The sequence below is a fragment of the Talpa occidentalis genome, unplaced genomic scaffold (assembly GCF_014898055.3).
Source record: "Talpa occidentalis isolate TD23 unplaced genomic scaffold, MPIMG_talOcc4v2.1 talOcc4.9, whole genome shotgun sequence".
Classification (NCBI taxonomy): domain Eukaryota; kingdom Metazoa; phylum Chordata; class Mammalia; order Eulipotyphla; family Talpidae; genus Talpa; species Talpa occidentalis.
This window is the reverse complement of record NW_023605305.1, coordinates 15721871-15741216: the sequence shown is the minus strand read 5'-3', so window position 1 is coordinate 15741216 and position 19346 is coordinate 15721871. Positions and strand designations below refer to the sequence as shown.

The 19346-nt window shown below is 43.5% G+C and overlaps 1 protein-coding gene across 1 annotated transcript in view; it reads left to right on the top strand.

Annotated features, from left to right (window-relative positions):
* The first annotated feature begins 6465 nt into the window (after window positions 1–6465).
* The window catches only part of WASF2 (WASP family member 2), a 61143-nt gene continuing 48262 nt past the window's right edge, over window positions 6466–19346 (top strand). The window contains exon 1 of the mRNA XM_037501077.2: window positions 6466–6637. The gene's annotated coding sequence lies outside the window, so the exon portion shown is untranslated. The remainder of the gene's footprint in view (window positions 6638–19346) is intronic.

Below are 19346 nucleotides of genomic sequence, written 5' to 3'. Positions count from 1 at the left end.
GCAGAGCAGCCTGACTGACTGACAAAGTACACTGCTGACGGGAGCAGCGGGCTGTAGGAGAGGTCTGTCGCGCCATGTGGGACCCTTGCCCTGCGGCCGGGGATCGAACCGGCTTTGCAGAGGCTGCGGGCAGCTTCGCAACCCAGCGCTCAACCGCTGCACTACCGGGGAGGCCCTCTTTCATTGCAATTTTATCTATGTGTCTTCTTCCTCACCAGATTGGGGTACCACTTGATGGTAACAACTAGGTGAATTGACCCCTGGATCCCTACTGCTGTACATACACCTGCCCAGAGCAAACAGTAGTAGATGCTTGTTAAATGAATACACTGGAAGATGTCATAATGGAGGGAAAATTCAGGAAAGGATTGTGTGGTAGGAGGAAAGAGAATAACATGTACTTACTGAGGACACAGAACAGATAAAAACAAATAATAACAATAATCATAGCGACTATCATTGAGTAGACAATGGTGTGGTAGGCACGAACAGAGATTAAGAGCCTCCCTGGTGGCGCGGGGGTTAAAGACAGCGCTATCAAGTTATTGGCACAAGTTCTATCCCCAGCTGGCCAGGGAGAAACCCACATGACACAGCAGACCTCTCCTGTCTCGCCTGCTGCATCACTCAGCAGTGTATTTCAGTAAATCTGCCTGTTCTGCTCCCACTCTCTCTGGTAAATCCTCTCACACCCTGCACCTCTGGCCTGTGCCCCAATTCTTATATGCATAAATAAATAAATCTTAAAAAAAAAAAAAAACAGAGATTAAGCTCTGCCTCTTACAGTGAAGCGCGGGATGGTGAGAGAATTGTACACTTGTCTGCACGCCATTGGGAGGCGGGGAGAGCCGGGGTTAGCCTTATAAGCTCTGCCTCTTACTGACTGACCTGTCCCCTCAGTTTCCTCACTGTAAAATAGAGATAGTAATGGTATCTGCCTCGCCAGAAATTAAGCAGATATATGCAATGTGTTAGGAGCTGTACCAGACCCACAGGGCACTGCGAGTTTGCCATCACAGTTGTATCTCCACTGCTGAGCACTTGGGTTGTGCCTGGCACATTCACGGACATCTCAAGCCTCACAGCAGCCTGGGAGCCAGGGATTGTTGAGTCTTTTTTAAAATTTTTTTTATTTATGCATACAAGAGCTGGGGTACAGGCCAGAGGTGGGGGGGAGGGCGTTGAGAGGATTCACCAGAGACAGCGTGGGGAGCAGAACAGGCAGACTGACTGAAATACACTGCTGAGCGGAGCAGCGGGAGACAGGCAAGAAGAGAGAGGTCTGCTGCGCCATTTGGGTTGGCTCCCTGGCCAGGGGGATCAAACTTGTGACTGAAGTGGCTGGGGATAGCTTCATAGCCCTGAGACTTAACCCCTTGCGCCACCAGGGAGGCCCCTGTTGTGTCTTTTTCCAAAGAAATGAGGTGCAAGCAGGCTAAACAGCTGGAGATCACTCAGTAGGTAAGTGGGAGAAATGGGATTTGAACCCAGGGCTTTCTGGCCTAATGCCCACCCATCTTTGACTGTGGTAACCTGCCTGCAGGAGGAAGGAGAGGAAGAGTAGATGGCACAGTGGGAAGACAGGGAGGCTTCACCAAGCTGGGGCCTCAGGAGCAGAACAGCAGGCTTTTTCTAGAGCTTTCATTTCCGTCAGCCTCTTCTGAGCAGGTGAAAAACCCCACAGAGGGCCCTTCACGGAGCCCTCCCCTTTCCCTCCCCCTCCCAGCACTGCCTCATCCCCCCACGCTGGGAGGGGGAGGTCAGGCATGCAGCAGTGGGGGATGCAGGGGAGGGGAGTGAGGAGGTGGGGGAGCATCATTCCAGATCCTTTCCCTCCAGCACCCCCGTCTTCCCCATCAAAGGCGCTCCGGGAGGAGAGAGCATTCCAGGTGGAAGGAATGGCAAATGCAAAGGCTGTGGATTAAGGATGTGGAGGCGGGGAAAGCCTGCAAGCTTGGCTGGAACTGAGGTTCAGGGCCCCCTGGGATTGCTCTGTGGAGAAGAACTGAGAGAAAGAGAGAGAGAGAGAACAGGCAGTGGACCCAGCCAAAGCTGAGGTAGAGGAGGTAGGGGAGTGGCTGAGACCTGGACTCTAAGCACAGTGCTCTACACCCTCACCGCAGATAGGGGTGATGTGCCGGGTCACGGTGCTTCTTGTCACGGTGCTTCTTCTTGGACCTTCTGCTTTGTGCCTCCCTCTAAAATCCTTAGCAGACTGTGCTCTGCCAGCTCTGTACCATGCATTGGCTCGGGGCCTTTTAGGCATCCTATCCTTGCGTTTTCTTTCCTGTTCTACATGATCAGTATTATTCACTCTATTTTATAGACAAGAAAACTGAGGCTCAGTCAGGTTATATAACTTGCCCAAGGTCACACAGGGTATAAAAGGTGGACCTGGATGGGCCTCCCCGGTGGCGCAGCGGTTGAGCGCTGGGTTGCGAAGCTGCCCGCGGCCTCTGCGGCGCCGGTTCGATCCCCGGCTGCTCACCAGCCACCGGAGGAAAAGGTGTGCAGACCTGGGCTCCCCTCGAGGATCCCCAGGAGCATCTTGCAGGCTGACAGTGTCCTTCGGTCCTTCTGCCTGTCTGCTCTGGCTCTGGTTTCACCCTCCCGGCTTTCTTCCCTGCATGTGCCTCTTAAAAAAAAAAAAAAAAGGTGGACCATCGAACCCCCATGACAGCTTTGTCTGCTCTACTGGTTTAGACTTCTTCCCTGAGTGCTTATCATCCCCATAGCAACAGTGAGAGGCCCTCTTGTGCTGACCTCACTTTTCAGTTTTTGCAGGCCTTACTTTTCCTGCTCCGCACAGCAACCCTGTAGGCAGAACTGTCATCATCCCTATTTCATAGGTAAGGAAACTGAGGCTTGGAGGGGCCTTCAGAGACCCCTAAAGTGGCAAAATTGGGACTCAGACCCACTTCTGGTGATTCTAAATATTTTCCTGCTTTCTCTTACAGAGGAAGAGATTCTGTTCCCTGCTTTTATCACACCCAGGGGATGGGGAACGGGCAGGGGAATTGGTGGGAAAGGAACTGGGGCTTGGGTACGGCCTGTGAAACATGGGGACTTGCTGTAAGTAGTAATTCCATAGCTAAACTGACTTCTTGGGGAGGAGAGGATGGGCTTGTCTCTCTTGAGAAGCAAGTTTGTGAATTTCCAAGCTCGGGTTTGCATTGTAGCTATGCTGTTTCTGGGTAACCTTGGTGAAGTTACTTAACCTCTCTGTGCTTTCTTTATCTCATTTGTAAAAATGATGATAATAATAGAATATAACTTGTAGGACTACTAGGAAGATTTATAAGTTAATGCAGGTGGGGCACTTTGCACACAGTTGGCACATAGTAAGTGCTTAGTGTTAGTGCTTATTAATATTACTATTAAAATGCGCAGCACCACTCCCTCCCGAAGCAACTTTCTGTGTCCAGACAACCTTTAGGCAAAGCTTCAGAATTTTATTTTATTTTATTTTTTAAAAGATTTATTTATTTATTTATACAAGAACTGGGGTACAGGCCAGATGCGTGGGAGGGTGAGAGGATTCACCAGAGACAGAGCGGGGAACAGAACAGGCAGACTGACGAAATACACTGCTGAGGGGGGCAGCGGGCGACACAGGAGAGGTCTATCGAGCCATGTGGGACGCTGGCCAGCCGGGATTGAACCTGCACTGCAGAGATTGCGGACAGCTTCACAGCGCAGCACTAGATCGCCTGCGCCACCAGGGGAGGCCCAAGCTTCAGAATTTTAAATTCTAGTATAGGTAGTAATTGCTGATATCAATAATAATTGTTATTATTAGAGTTAATATTCAACAAGGCTTACTCTGTGCCAATCCCTGTGCTAAATACGTCATAGTTATTATCTCATTTAATCTTTGCAGCTCTGGGACATAGAAACAATTATGGTCCCTATATTATGGATAAGGAAACAGCCTCAGAGAGGCAAGGTCATCTAGGAAGTGATTTGAACCCAGGATTGCCTGGCTTCAAAGTCTTCTGTGACAATTAAGGTTAGTTGACATCTCACTCAGCACACAGACACTTGTATTGGCTCTCTTCCAAATGCATCTGCTGGATCCCCTGCTTCATGCTGATCTCCCTCCATGCTGTGTGGACCAGAAACTGTTATTGAGTGTCTTCTATGTGCTGGAATGCTATATACACATTTCTGCATTGAGGCCTTGCCTCCCACCTAAGACTCTCTATCATTATTCCCATTTCTCAGAAAGTGTAGCTGAGGCACGGACAGGTGTGACTGCTCAAGATCACACAGTATGAAGTGGCAAGATTCAAACCCAGATGGGTTGGCCTCAAAAACTCATTCCTTTAGGGACTATCAGAAAAGTACAGAGACCGTGGAGAACAGCCCCACTTTCAAAGCGAGCTTCCCCCTCCTGTAATACCGCATTTGTTCAGGCCCTGTGCTTCCACTCTGCCATCCCTCCTGTCACTATCCCCATCTGCCCAGACACTTCCTCACCCTTTCTCTTGACCTGCAACACTTCTCCAATCACCCACTGCCTAGTTAGCCCTGTTCACCAACTCACTGCAGACATGATCACCTCTTCAGGAAGACTCCACTCCCTTCCCTGACATTCACTCTCATAAACACATTGTACTTTGCTTTCTTGTTCCTTATCACAGTTTCTAACTGTATTTTGATTTGTCTGACCTTTGTTTAACTATTTTCTTCCTCACCAAACTCTAAGCCCCATGAGGGTCTTCTGAGTCTATCTTGCTCACCACAGTAGCTACACCACTGCAGGCTGTCTGCTACAGGGGTAATGCTTAACTCTTTATTGAATGGATGATCCATGAATGAATAAATAGCTAGCAGGTACCTTACATACATGACTCATTAATTTCACAATTAACTAGCTTACTGAATCCTTACAACTGCCCTATTGTTCCCATTTTAGAGAAGGCACCCCTCAAAGACCTAGAAAGCGGTGGAGGTAGGATTTAATCATAGGTTAATCTGACCCCCAAACCATGGACTTCTGCACAGCACCTGTTGCCTCTCAGGCCCCAATGGTCACAGTCAGGGTTTAATTAGTCAGTGGTTGTCAGACTGTTTGTCCCAATTTGAGCCTAGAGGTTACTGACTCAGTCAACCCTAGTACCAATCATTTGGTGGTCTTTGTCCTTACATCTTCGGCTACTTTTCCTCCCACTTCCTTCTTGGGAGCGTCTCTTCCAGAGAGGGAAAAGGACTAGGAATTAAAAGCAAGGCAGTTCTTCTGGAAAAACAATCCCGCAGTGAAAAGAGCCCTATTCTCAGGGTAAAGAGACTTGGATTTAAGTCCTGACATGGAGGCTACTGGCTGAGGACCCAAAAATGGCCTCACAGCAGCCTGTGTTGGAGAAAATAGATCAGGCTCACCCCTAGGGTCACCTTCCTCCCTCCCCAACCTTGGTGATTAACAATAGTTGTGTGTGTGTGTGTGTGTGTTTTGTTCCTAAGCCTATAGTGACCACAGAAATGGGAAACTAACCTGGCACCCACAACTCTACCTGGGATACTAAGGGGATGAGGGAGAGAAGTCTTTCTTAGTACTGGCAGGGAGAAATACAGGAATGTTAACCACAAGATACATATGGATTGTTTCAAATTCCCAGGGTAAGTAACCGAGGCTCAGTTTTCTCTTCTCAAATGTGGACAGTATCCGCCTTATAGAGTTGCTCTACAGAATTAAATGCGGTATTCTTATTGTGAATTTGTCAAATTGATAACCAACTGCAGCCCCTTATCACCAGAGGCACTTAGACCAAGTCAGGCATGAACCTTCAACAAACACTTCAGGGCTTGATGCAGACATGATTGCTCCTATTTTGCAGAAGGATAAATTGAGACTCTGGTAAACTCAGGCACTTGTCTGAAGATGCAGAGTCAGGTGGGGACTAAATGAGGCCCCAGTCACCCCAGGGTGACCTTTCAGAACTAGCACCCAGCCCCAGGAAACTAGGCATCGCCCCGGATGGATCCCTTAGTGACAGGGAAGGCGCCTGTGACTCACTCGCCCCACCCTACTTTCGGCCAGGCCAGAGACCAGGAGGGAAGGGACAAACGTATCTTGCAATTTGAGGGGTGTCTGCAGAAAGTTCATGGGCTTGGCCCTTTCTTCTCATCAAAAATATTGACTCTTCCAACTCTAAAAAAAGAATCTGTCCTTCAATATACTTTGTACGGATTTTCACACTTTCTTCGGTGGGATTTTCCGATCTCGAGTTTAGGAACTGATTTAGTTCAATCTTCACCCCCATTTCACTTGGTTTGCCCCCCGCTGTTTACTCCGATTGCGGAAGTAGCTCGGGTGGAGCTCCCGGGACGGGACCTTTCAGTACGTCTTTTGCGTAGTTACTTAACTGGCATTTCACTTAGGCCAATGGGATGCTCGGAAGCCCCAGGCGGGTGGGGCAGAGAGCCAATCAGGGCCTCTGGCGGGGTGTGGCTGCGTCCCAGGGCGGGGAATCGCGTAATGGCGGACGCGGGCCGGGCGAGCGCGGCTGGGGGCGTAGCGCGCTGAGGGGGGTCAGGTTGTGTGGCGGCGCGCGACGCGGCCCTCGGGAACAGACCCCGTGTGGAGAAGGGCGGCCGGTCGGCCCCTCTGTCTCTGAGGGTGGCCGCGCGAGACCAGGTGAGCAACAAGTCCTCGCGGGCGGGCCCCGCCGGGAGGCGCCGGGCCGAGCCGGGCTGCCGCTCCCGGGCCGCACTGGACTCAGGGGAGTGGGTACCGAGCCTCCTGCCGCGGAGGTGCAGAGGCCGGGCTAGTGGTCTGCACAGGGTGGCGACTTACTCTACAATCTCCTTCCCGGGCGTGCGTTCGTATGTGGGGGGCGGGGGTGTTCTGGCGATCCCCCCCACACACACTTGAGGGGCCTCGAGTTTGTGAGGCTGCAAAAGTGCCCCAACCTGATCGGGCCCCGCCACCAACTTGCTGTGTGACCTTGGGCAAGTCACTTCCCTCACCGGGCCTCAGTTTCCCCATTTGCAAGAGGAAGGCTTTGCAGGCAGACGACAAGAATTGGAGCCCAGATGTTATCTGAGATCTTCAGCAAGTTCTTCCAGGGGTGGAGCCTCAGTTTCCATCTCTGAGCCATGAGGATTTAAGATGCCCTTTGAGCCACCCAGCCTGCTAAGTTGCTGAGCCTGGGAGAGGAGAGGGAAGGAGAGAGGGAACAGTCACTCACGTGTGTGTGCGCGCGCGCTCGCGCGTGTAGAGGGTGGTCTGCTAAGTAAGGAGAGTTGGCCATAGGGGCTCTCTCAGGAGGATTCTGGATGGACCCCCGACCACTATGGGGTGGAGTCGGTTTGTCTTGGTCCTCCAGGACTCCTAGAGCTTCTGAGATGGGCAAGTTTTATGCAGTTCTCCAAAGAATCAAAGAAGAGTCAGGAATTCTTGGAACTTCTTGGTGGTGTGATTGAAATTTAGGCCCAGAAGAATTCATGAGAGTTAGGAAAAGGGAAGACATTTATGGTGATCCTACTATGTGCCAGACTTTGGTTAGGCTTATATTCATATTTTGTTTTTACAGCCATTTTGGGAATTTACAAATAAAACTAAGTTTCAAAAGAGTTAAGTAATTTGCCCAAGGTTACACAGTAAGGCGCATTGCTTACCAAAATTAAGGTGTTCCCTCTGAGAATCAAGAGGCATGGGGAAGTCACTGCTCGCCGAAAAGAAGTTTGCTTGGTCACACAGGAAGAAGAGGTCTGGTCCCAGACACTTGATATGACCTATGGCTTGGGGACAGGCTTGAACTCTGGATGGTTAATACGTCCTCCCCGCCCCCTTTGTTCACTCTGTGAGTTGGAAAGGACCATCTAAATTGTAAAAAGTCATTTTTAATGTGTCAGAGAATTCAGTTGGGATCCTGGCTGGGTAGCATGTAGAAAGTTCACCAGGTATTGGTGCCAACCCAGTAACTTTTTCTCCTCTCTAAGAAAGCCCCATTTTCTTGGGATGGGAGATCCTTCCCATTTGTTAGTTCAAATTTCTTTGAATTTCAGGGGTGAAAGGTTCAATAGCCTGCCTCTGATTAAGTATAATGTTTCTTTGTGCTCCCTGTTATCTGACTTCTCTGATCAGAGTGAAGATTGTGGACCTAAGTGGGAAGTAGTTAGGAACTATCAATTGAAGCCCTTAATTTTTCCAAGCCTTAGAGCTTTTGGTTAATCAAAATGGTAGGACCGGGAGTGGGTATTGTTCTCATATGTCAATGGTAGGGAAGAAAATTGGAAGAGGAAGTTGCTGAGAAAGAGGGCGTTTCTTAGCAGTGGAGCCAATATGTATTTCTTTGTTTGAAATTCTAAAACCAGAAAAGTAGCAACTGAAGGAGGAAGGAAGGAAAGGACTGTGAAACTCTTCTTCCCCTTCAAATATCTTTCAGATTACCCCTGTCAGATGCTCAGCTTTCACAGAAAAAGGTCAATTTGTTAAATGTTCAGAAGGTGTATTCTAAAATGAAATAATTGTAAATCTTAAATCCTCTGAGGTAAATTCTTTAAAAAAAACTTGACTGAGAACATTATCAGTGAATGATCCTTTTTCTCAACCTAATTACCAATGACAGTCTTTGGGTCTATCCTAAATGTTATTTAAATTAGTGTATTTCAACCAAAGAGATCTAGATATTAGATGGTGCGAATATCACCATCACTTGAAAAGTCTTTAGTAGTGTATTTGGTTTTTGACATTTGTTAAAGTTTTTTTTAAATGCTTTACTTTCCAGGATTGTGTATGTATGAATAGTTGTAAGACACTGAATTTATTGCATGTGAAGATTTACCTTCATTTACCTCCATTCTCAGTATTAGTTTTATTTTCTCTATAAGATATAGTCTTAATTAGTATACCAGTCAGTAGTACCTTGGGACCAAGAAAAAAAATTTTCTTGGGGCCAGATGTGTTTTGAATTTAGAAGTTTTTGGATTTTAGAAAAGGAATATGGTACATGTACTCTGTGTTATGTAACATTCCAGGGAGGGGTATCCCCCTCTCTGGGGAACGTCTCGTAATCAAACACATTATTTCTGTAGGAAAACGCTGGAATAGTCACACCAACTGGGATAAATAAATACTATAAATAACCTCATGTCATCTCATGTCAGGCTTTGCCTCCAAATAAATAATGAAAAACTTATTTTTCACAGCCTTTTGGATTTTGGAATTGAAGTTACGGGGTTGTGGATCTCTGTGGAAAAAACTTACATGATGACAAGAACAATTACAAGGAAAAATATTACAAGCTAATTTTAAAGCTCTGAGTCCCCCAAAACATAAAAGACATCCTATTTTTTGTTTCTTTCATCTAACAATCTTATTCTAATTAAGATGTGTCCAATGTGCATTGTTTCTTAAGTACTAAAGTTTTTAAATAATGTCACTTATCTTTGTTTTAGATGCTAGAATGACATTCTACCCCTCTATACCTTTTTTTTTAACCATAATAATAATTTATAGGGTCTTGCGCTTATCAATTTTTTGTATAACAATTAAGAGAAATGTGCCCCTTTCCCCCCATATAATTAAGAGTAAGAGTAATCAGATGAGGATCTATAGATTGAAGTTTGTAGAATATAAAGCTGATACTCCTTTCATGGTGGTCTTTAGTATGAGGTCATCACTGCTGCATAGGATTTGGGGCATACATTTTTTATTTTTAAATTTACAAAGTCTCCACAATTTGCACATTTTGGTATGGAGTTTGTTAAGATATCTTTTTTTTTTTTTTTATAGAGGCATGTTTTATTTATTTATTTATTTATTTGTTTGTTTGTTTGTTTGTTTTTGTTTATACATGCACTGGGTATAGTCAGAAGCGCGGGAGAGTGAGAGAATTCACCAGAGTCAGAGCGGGGAGCAGAGCAGGCAGAAGGACCGAAGTACACTGCTGAGGGGAGCAGCGGGTGGCAGGAGAGGTCTGGGCGCCATGTGGGACCCTCCTCTGGTGGCCGGGGAGCAGCCGGGGAGCAGCCGGGGATCGAACCGGCGCTGCAGAGGCCGCGGGCAGCTTCGCAACCCAGCGCTCAACCACTGCGCCACCGGGGAGGCCCAAGATATCTTTAATTTAGAGTTTTTTTACTTTAAGTGTATGCTACATAAGAAACTTCACTTTATCAGCCTTATGAATATGTGTGATTTCTTCAAGGTACCAAGTATCTCCAGGCTCAAAATTTAAAAAAACTCAGTCTACTCTTTTCTCAGACACTTCAGCTATAGAGTGAGAAGGACTGGTGTTGGAGGATAAATAATTATTTCTTCTCTTTGAAAGAATTCCCATGACAACATTAATTTGAAAGATTGTGGCCTTCAGGATAGCATATAACCTGATTTGTGGCCCTGAGTTCATCTTCCTGCTTGGGGTATTTTCATAGTTCTTTAGATGGTACTTTCTTTGTCTGATAAAAGGATATCAGGAGTTACAGGTAGAGTGGTGTTTAATTCGACTTGGGAATCCAGACTACCTGTTTCTATTATTAGTACTGATAATATTGCAAAAGGATAGTGGACTAACTAACTAAATTAGTGGACTAACATCCTTTTCCAAGTCACTCTGTTGTTACTATGGATAAGTTCTGCAAGTCAGAAACTGTATTTACCCTTATTTTGTATTCTTTAATGCTTAAAGACCAGGGCATCTGACTTTATCTTGCATCAGAATTTACCATTAAAAAATAATTCACATCTAGGGCCTCCCCGGCGGCACAGCAGTTGAGTGCTGGGTTGCGAAGCTGCCCGCAGCCCCTGCAGCTCCAGTTTGATCCCCGGCTGCTCCCCAGCCTCTGGAGGAGGGTCCCACATGGCACACAGACCTCTCCTGCCACCCGCTGCTCCCCTCAGCAGTGTACTTCGGTCCTTCTGCCTGCTCTGCTCCCGGCTCTGGCTTATGGTGAATTCTCTCACCCTCCCGCACTTCTGACTGTACCCAGTGCTTATATAAATAAAAATAAATAAATCTTTAAAAAAAAAAAAAGAATTCTTGAGGGATTGGGTGAGGAAGGTGGGCTGCTGGTAAGGGAAGTAATGGCATGGGAAGAAATGGAAAATTGTAATTTGACTGGGTCTCCAACACATGGCACAATACATAGAACATAATAGATATTACATAGCTTTTATAAAGAAAAGATTTATTTATGCATAGAAGAACTGGGGTATAGGCCAGAGGTGGGGGTGGTGGTGAGAGGATTAACCAGAGACAGAATGGGGAGCAGAACAGGCAGATCTACTGAACTACACTGCTGAGGGGAGCAGCAGGTGAGACAGGAGAGGTCTGCTGTGGCTTGTGGTTTAGCTCCCTGGTAGGGGATTGAACTCAGGCTGCAGCAGATGCTGAGACTTAATCCCTGCGCCACCAGGGAGGCCAAAGTGTTCCATATCTTTTTGTTGACTGAAGAAATGAATGACATAAGGTGACATAAGAATGACATAAGGTGACTGAAGAAATGAATGACATAAGGTGCTTCCTATTCATCCATTAGAAGTGAGCTAAGATGTCATTTATTCTGTGAAGCCTCCTTGGGAAAGTTGAGTGATTCCCTTGTATGTTTTCTCCTTTGTTGTAGTACTTATCAGATTGTCAAATATACTATCAGACAAATTACAACTACTTTTCTTCCCTTCTTGACTGTAAGCTCCTTAAGGTCAGGAGTGTATTGTTCATTTTTGTAAGACTAGTGATCACTACACAAAAAGGCTTTTGCTTAAACTATGGTCTTTTGGGCCTCCCCTGATGGCGCAGTGGGTTGAGTGCCCTGCTGTGAAGCTGTCCACAGCCTCTGCAGCACTGGTTTGATCCCGGCTGGCCACAAGGGTCCCACATGGCACTGCAGACCTCTCCTGTTGCACCCACTGCTCCCCTCAGCAGCGTATTTCATCAGTCTGCCTGTTCTGTTCCCCGCTCTGTCTCTGGTGAATCCTCTCACCCTCCCGCGCCTCTTGTATAAATAAATCCTCTCACCCTCCCTGTTCTGGTATAAATAAATAAAATAAATCTTTTTAAAAAAAATTATGGTCTTTTTCTTCTGCTTCATTCTTGGAGGTCATGGTCTTTCCTTTTCAGTTCAGACCAGCAAACATTTTTTGAGTGTCTTCTGAGAAGTAGGTCTTTCTTGAGCCTTGGATAGGGTTTCTTAACCTTGGCACTATTGGTATTTTGGATCTGGATAAATCTGGACTGTGGAGGGCCATCTTGTGCATTGTAAGATAATTGACAGCATCCCTGGCTTTTACCCACTACTCAGTAGCACCATCCCCTCACTAGTTGTTTTTTTTTTTACGATTTATTTATTTATACAAGAACTGGGGTACAGGCCAGAGGTGTGGAGGGTGAGAGGATTCACCAGAGACAGAGTGGGAAACAGAACAGGCAGACTGACTGAAGGACACTGCTGAGGGGAGCAGCGGGCAAGTCAGGAGAGGTCTGCTGCGCCATGTGGGCTGCTCCCTGGCCAGGGATCGAACTCGTGCTACAGTGGCTGTGGATAGCTTCATAGGTTGTGTCTTAACTTCTTGCACCACCAGAGAGAACCCCCTTCACTGGTTTTGACATCGAAAAAGTGTCTCCAGATATTGTCAGGTGTCCCCTGGGGGGCAAAATTGCATCCTGTTGAGAATTAGAGGTAGGGGTGGTGGAGTTATGGAGGGAAATGAATATAGATGTCCTTAGATGTACATTCTTTTATTCCTTCTTTCTGGTTATACAGTCTTTGTTTTTGACTTTTGCATAACAAGGCAAAAATGGGGGATATCAACAAGTGACAATTGTAAAATAGCCCCATTTTTATTCTGTTCAAATTTTTTATTTGGTTTAAAAATATTAGAGCAGGGCCTCCCTGGTGGCGCAGTGGTTGAGCGCTGGGTTGCGAAGCTGCCCGCAGCCTCTGCAGCACTGGTTTGATCCCTGGCTGCTCCCCGGCCGCTCCCCGGCCACCGGAGGAGGGTCCCGCATGGCGCGCAGACCTCTCCTGCTGCCCGCTGCTCCCCTCAGCAGTGTACTTCGGTCCTTCTGCCTGCTCTGCTCCCTGCTCTGGCTCTGGTGAATTCTCTCACCCTCCCGCACCTCTGACTGTACCCAGTGCTTGTATAAACAAACAAACAAATAAATAAATAAATCTTTAAAAAAATATTAGAGCAGTTCAGATAGCTGAATTATTTATGCTCATTATACTCATTATGTAAATTCAATTTCTACTACTGATTAGATGGCATAAAGAGCTGGTGGAATATTACTACCTTACATAAAAGACACTCTCAGAAAAGCTCATAGTGAAAAGTTTAAACCTAAAGACTAACCAGATTATATTCATAGAGAACGTAATAGGACTTGTCAGAATTCTCCTTGCTAAGTTTTGAGCTGCATGGCTAAGATGTTTTCTTTTCTCTCTTCTTAAATGTTTTTATTTTATTTTGCTAAGATATATCTTTTGATGTCCCTGAATGGATACTTTATAGCTCTAAAAATCACATTTATCTAATGAGCATTTTTTCCTAAGCTCAGTATGTTTTGTGATAGGTAGATTGGTGAAGGCAATGGTCCTTGGTCTTGTGGAAGTTCATAAAATAATAACAAGTTAGTAACATTTGGGCACTTGGTCAACTCTCCCCAGCAAAACATTATAATCATTCTCATGTCTTAGTCACCACTAAAGTGAAGTTGAATGAGTGTTTTTTTCCCGTTCACTTGAAGTTATGAATGGTACTCTAGAGAATTTGAATGTATAGTTATGAATGGTATCTCAGAATAGTTACCATTTATGCAAATGAAAAACACTTCTTAAATTAGAAGCCAAACAGAATTGAATTAGAAAAGAGAAGAATAGAAGCAAGAATTGTTGAATGCTTACGGAGGAAATAATGTTCACATATAGAAGTATCTTAGAAGAATTTGCTCTTCATGATTTTATATGCCAGTAAAGAAAAACAGTTTGAGATTGATAGGAGAGGCTATTAAACTTTGTGATATTACTTTTCAAGCTGTTTTTCTTTCCTGGTAAAATATGGGGAAGTCTGAGACATACTCTTAGTTATAAAACTGTTTCTAGTTGAATAGAATTAAGTTTCTTATTTTTAGACTCTAGAAGCCCTTTGGGGAAGAAGTGGATCAATTCATTTCCAGTTTGAGTGAATATGTATGTTTGAATGCATATGTACAAACTTACATATATGTGATATGGCTTAAGGTGACATTTAAACTTGGTAATTGACATAGTAAAGTGACCGGGACAATATTTTTACTCTCAAGTATTTAGAATGGAGATCTCTCTCCCCCGCACCCCCATTAAACCTTTGTTCTAGTAAGTACTCAGTCTCAAAAGCTTTCTCTCAAATCTTATCTTGAGAAATTGTATTGAACTGTGTAGAAGGAGGTGTTAGCTCATGCCTGTAGATATTTCCTTTCATTCACAATTGAGAACTGTATATGAATTTCCCTTTTGTATGTAATAATAGAATACTGATAGTCTTTAAAGAATAGTATTCCTGATAACCAAAGCCATCTGTGGAATTACTAGAATATAAGACCAGTGTTGCCTTCCTTTACTTTTAAAGCTCTTTTAACATTCGTTGAGTGATAATTTGCATACCACAGTGCTCCTGCTTTGATATATGGCATTGCAGTCATTTCCCAGCACTTGATATGGCTCTGGGTGGTTGAGTATCATCCTTAAGGTCACTCATCTAATACGTAGCAGATTTGAGATCGAACCCTGTCTTTTATATTTTTTATTTAAGATTTTATTTATTTATGCATGCAAGAGCTAGGGTACAGGCCAGAGAGGTGCGGGGGGTGGGATGGGTGGGTGAGAGGATTCACCAGAGACAGAGTGGGGAACAGAACAGGCAGATTGACCTAAGTACACTGCTGAGGGGAGCAGCGGGTGTGCCAGGAGAGGTCTGCTGTGCCATGTGGGTTGCTCCCTGGCCTGCTGGGGATCGAACTCATGCTGCAGGGGCTGAGGATTGCTTTACAGTGTGGTGCTTAACCCCTTGCGCCACCAGGGAGGCCCCCCCTTTTTTTGAGATTTTTTTTTGAAGATAAAACTCATATACAGTGAAGTGGCCTAGAAATGCAATTATATAATTAGGTGAATTTTGACAAATGTAAACTCATGTATAGACAACACTCCAATCAAGAGAGAATATTTCCATAATTCTTCAAAATTCCCTCACATCCCTTCCTGTCAATCCCCCGCTGTCTTATAGGCAACCACCTCTGATTTCTGTTCCCACATATTAATTTTGCCTGTTCTTGACTCCTGCAATATGCACTCTTTTGCAGCTAAATTCTTCTGGTCAACAAAGTTTTTGAGACTGGTCCACATTGATGAATTTGAACCCAAGTTTTGATGCTTATCTAAAGTTTGCGCAAACAAACTGCAACTTAATTTGCTTATTCTTACATCACATCTGTTTTTTTGTTTTGGTATTTGCATGTACTTTACTTCCCTTTTCTAATATTCAAGATTTATTTGTTTTTAAAATCTCTTTGAAATTCTAAAAGTAGTACATGCTATTGTAACAAATTACACAATCAGAAGTGAATAAAGAGTGAAAGTTTCCTCAGATTTATTTTTATCTCTGCCTTTTTCCAATTATGAAAATAATGAGTACTCTTTGTAAAAAAAAAAAAAAATTGCCCAATTAAAAAAATATGAAGCAGAAAATAAGAAGCATTCATAATTCCACCAGTGAGCATGTTGACATATTTTCCTCTTTTTCTGTTCTTTGTTTACCTTAACTGGGACCATAATTGAGGAATTTTTAGACTTCCCCCCTTTTTTTAAATTGAGGTATAGTTGACATGTAACATTAGTTTCAGGTGTATAGTGCAATAATTCTGACATTAGTATATAATATGAAATGATCACATTAAGTTTAGTTAATATCTGTCCCCATATACAGTTACAAAACATGTTTTGTTTTTTTTCTCGAAATGAGAACTTTCAAGATCTTTTTTAAAAAATAATTATTCCATTATTGTAAGATTTTTATTTATTTTGCATAGAAGAACTGGATGTAGACCAGAAGTGCTGGAGAGGGGTGGAGGGAGGAATGAAAGGATTCACCAGAGACAGAGTGGGGAGCAGAACAGGCGGATCTACTGAAATCTACTGCTGAGGGGAGCAGCGGGAGAGACAGGAGAGGTCTACTGCACCATGTGGGTAGCTCCCTTGGTCTCATCAGGCAACATTTTTGAATACTTACTGTACACTCCTTCATCATGCACCTCATTCTTCATACCAAATGCCTGATATTTCTTTTTGTGTTTCAGAATAGGAAGCAGTATAGTTTTGTAGATACAAGAGTAGATTCTAGAGTCAGTCCACCTGGGTTTAGATGTAGGCTTCTTTTTTACTAACTCTCTGTGTAGCCTTGGGCAGTCACCTAGTCTCAGTTTTTTTATCTGTAAAATGGGAACCTGCTTAGGGACCTCTCTTAATTTTTCTGTAAAATATAAAAAAGATTTCAAAGGGTTTAGAAGGATTGAATGATATCTTTACTTAGTCCAGTGCTCAATAAATGTTAACAGTTGTTATAAATTAAAAAATGGCATATTTGGTTGGATCCATCATTTATCTAGCCCAGAATTACTCTGCTTGTGGGAAAGGAATGAAAATTCCAACTTCAAAATTTAGTGCTGTGTTGTCCAAAATTCATGATTTTTCTGAGGACTTTCCTATGGAAATATTGACTTTATTTTTAATAGATTATTTAAATAGATATTTTTTGGATTATTTTATTCTTACATACTATACTCCTCATCAGTTTTATTACTTTATATACTGGATAGAATAGAAAAGTATTACTTTTTATTGGGCTAAATAAATCAGTGGCTACTGGGTAGTAAGTGTTTATGGTGTTCCAGGCAATGTGTATAGCTCCATCCTTAAAGCAGTTCTTCACATGAGTTCTTATTTACCAGTAAGAAAAGTAAGGCTCAAAGAAATTCCGTCATGGTCACTCAGCTAAGCTTCTGAGACCAAAATATAAAACCTTTCTCTCTCAGCCTCTCTCCCTCTCTTTCTCGTCTTTGTTTTTTGACCTAAAATTTTCGTCTTTCTGATTCTAAAACCTGTACTTAATTTTTAAAAATATACTTTATTGTTTCTGTAGACTTTTAACTGCTTTTTAACTTCTAAGATTTGATGCAGTAGTCTCTGTTTACAATTTCACACCCTCTTGTTTCCTATTAAAGTTACCTTTATTTATCTATAGCTATATTTAAAAAAATCTGTATGCACATAAAAGCCCCTCTGTCTTTTGGTCTTTCTAGAGACCTTCTAGGCCTCCTCCATCTATTTTTTTGGTGCTGTGATGACCACAACTGCACATTCTATTCTCAGTACAGATACACTTTGGTTTGTACAAGGGTAGGATAATGTGTTCTGTGTTTCCAAAGCTTTCACAATTATAGTCAGCATTTTGTTGTCTTTTTGTAGCTGTATTCAGGGTATAGTCCAGGGACTCTGAAACCTTTTCCTTGTAACAGGTAGCTTTAGACCTCATCATCTGATAATTACAGTTTGGACTACTTTTCCATTACTGCATTACCTTATTTTTGTCTACATGAAAGCTGTTTTCAACATTTCTTGACACTTTGTACAGCGATATTCTAGCTACTGCTATAGAGTCTTCTGCAAGCTGGGATGATTTCACTAGTTTTTTCTTAGATAATTTTTAAAAAGTTACTTTTGATAGGTTTCAGCATCAGTCTCTGGGGAACCCCCTTTGTTTATGCATCTTTAGATGTATACATTTCTTTCTTTCTTTCTTTTTTTTTGTGTGTGGGACCCTCGCCAGCAGCCGGGGAACAAACCAGCACTGCAGAGGCTGCAGGCAGCCTCGCAGCCCAGCGCTCAACCGCTGCGCCACCAGGGCAGGCCCACATTTCTTTTTTTTTTTTTAAAGATTTATTTATACATACAAGAACTGGGGTACAGGCCAGAGTCTTGGGGGGGTGGTGAGAGGATTCACCAGAGACAGAGTGGGAACAGGAGAACAGGCAGATCAACTGAAATACACTGCTGAGGGGAGCAGAGGGCGAGTCAGGAGAGGTCTGCTGCGCCATGTGGGCCACCTCCCTGGCCGGGAATCGAACTTGTGCTGCAGTGGCTGCGGTGAGCCCCATAGGTTGTGTCTTAACCCCTTGTGCCACCACGGAGGCCCCTTTAGATGTACACATTTCTAAATGAGTTCTCAAGGTGTGGGAGAGATAGTCTTCTAAATCATACTTATTTACTGTTTTCAGTAGCCTGAAAGAGCTTTTTGTTGTTTTTAATTCTATTTCTCACTATACCGTATGTCCTTTCTCTTCATTTGTGTATAAGTGTTACCTGAAACTTGCTAATAGTAGATTCTCTTTAAGACTTTGTTATATTATGTGTTAAACAATAGGGTAATGCCCAGTACTGGGTTATTAGTTTGATATTTAGCAAATTCAGTGAGTACCTACTATGTGCTCTGTAAACGAATACAACTTAGTGACTGTGAGAGGCAAGGTTCCTGCTTTATTTTCCAGTTTATTGAGGAATAATTGGCTAAAATCTTATATACTTAAAATGTACAAAATAACTTGCTATATGTATACATTGTGAAATGATTACCACAGCCAAACCAACTAACACATACATTGTCTCACATAGTTACCGTTAATAATAGTAGTGTAATTTTTATTTAAAATTATGTCTTAGAACTCTAGCAATGAAAATACTTGAATTAGTAATAGCGCTTGTTAAAAAATTTTACAGTATGTTTAATGAGATATTATTAGCATATGACAAGTCATATATACATATTTTTAAAAAAGATTTATTTTATTTATGCATACAAGAGCTGGGATGTAGGCCAGAGGTGTGTGGGTGTATGTGAGAGGATTCACCAGAGACAAAGTGGGAAGCAGAACAGGCGGATCTACTAAAATACACTACTGAGGGGAGCAGTGGGGGAGACAGGAGAAGTCTGCTGTGCCATGTGTGTTAGCTCCCTCACCGGGGATCAAACTCATGCCACAGTGACTGGCCATAGCTTGATAGTACTGAGACTAGGGCTGAGACTTTAACCCCTGCGCCACCAGGGAGACCCCTAGTTCAGTGTTTTTTAAGATTACTCCCAAGGTTGTATAGCTATTACCACTATCTGATTTCAGAACATTTTTATATTCCTCATTTCTTCCTCCCCCCAGCCTTAGGCAACCCCTAATCTACTTTATCTGTATGGATTTGTCCATTCTAGACATTTCCTTAAATTCAGTCATATAATATATATACTTTTGTGACCCTTTCTTCTCACATAGTGTAATGTTTTCAAGGTTTATTCACATTGTAGCATGTATTAGTGTTCCATTCCT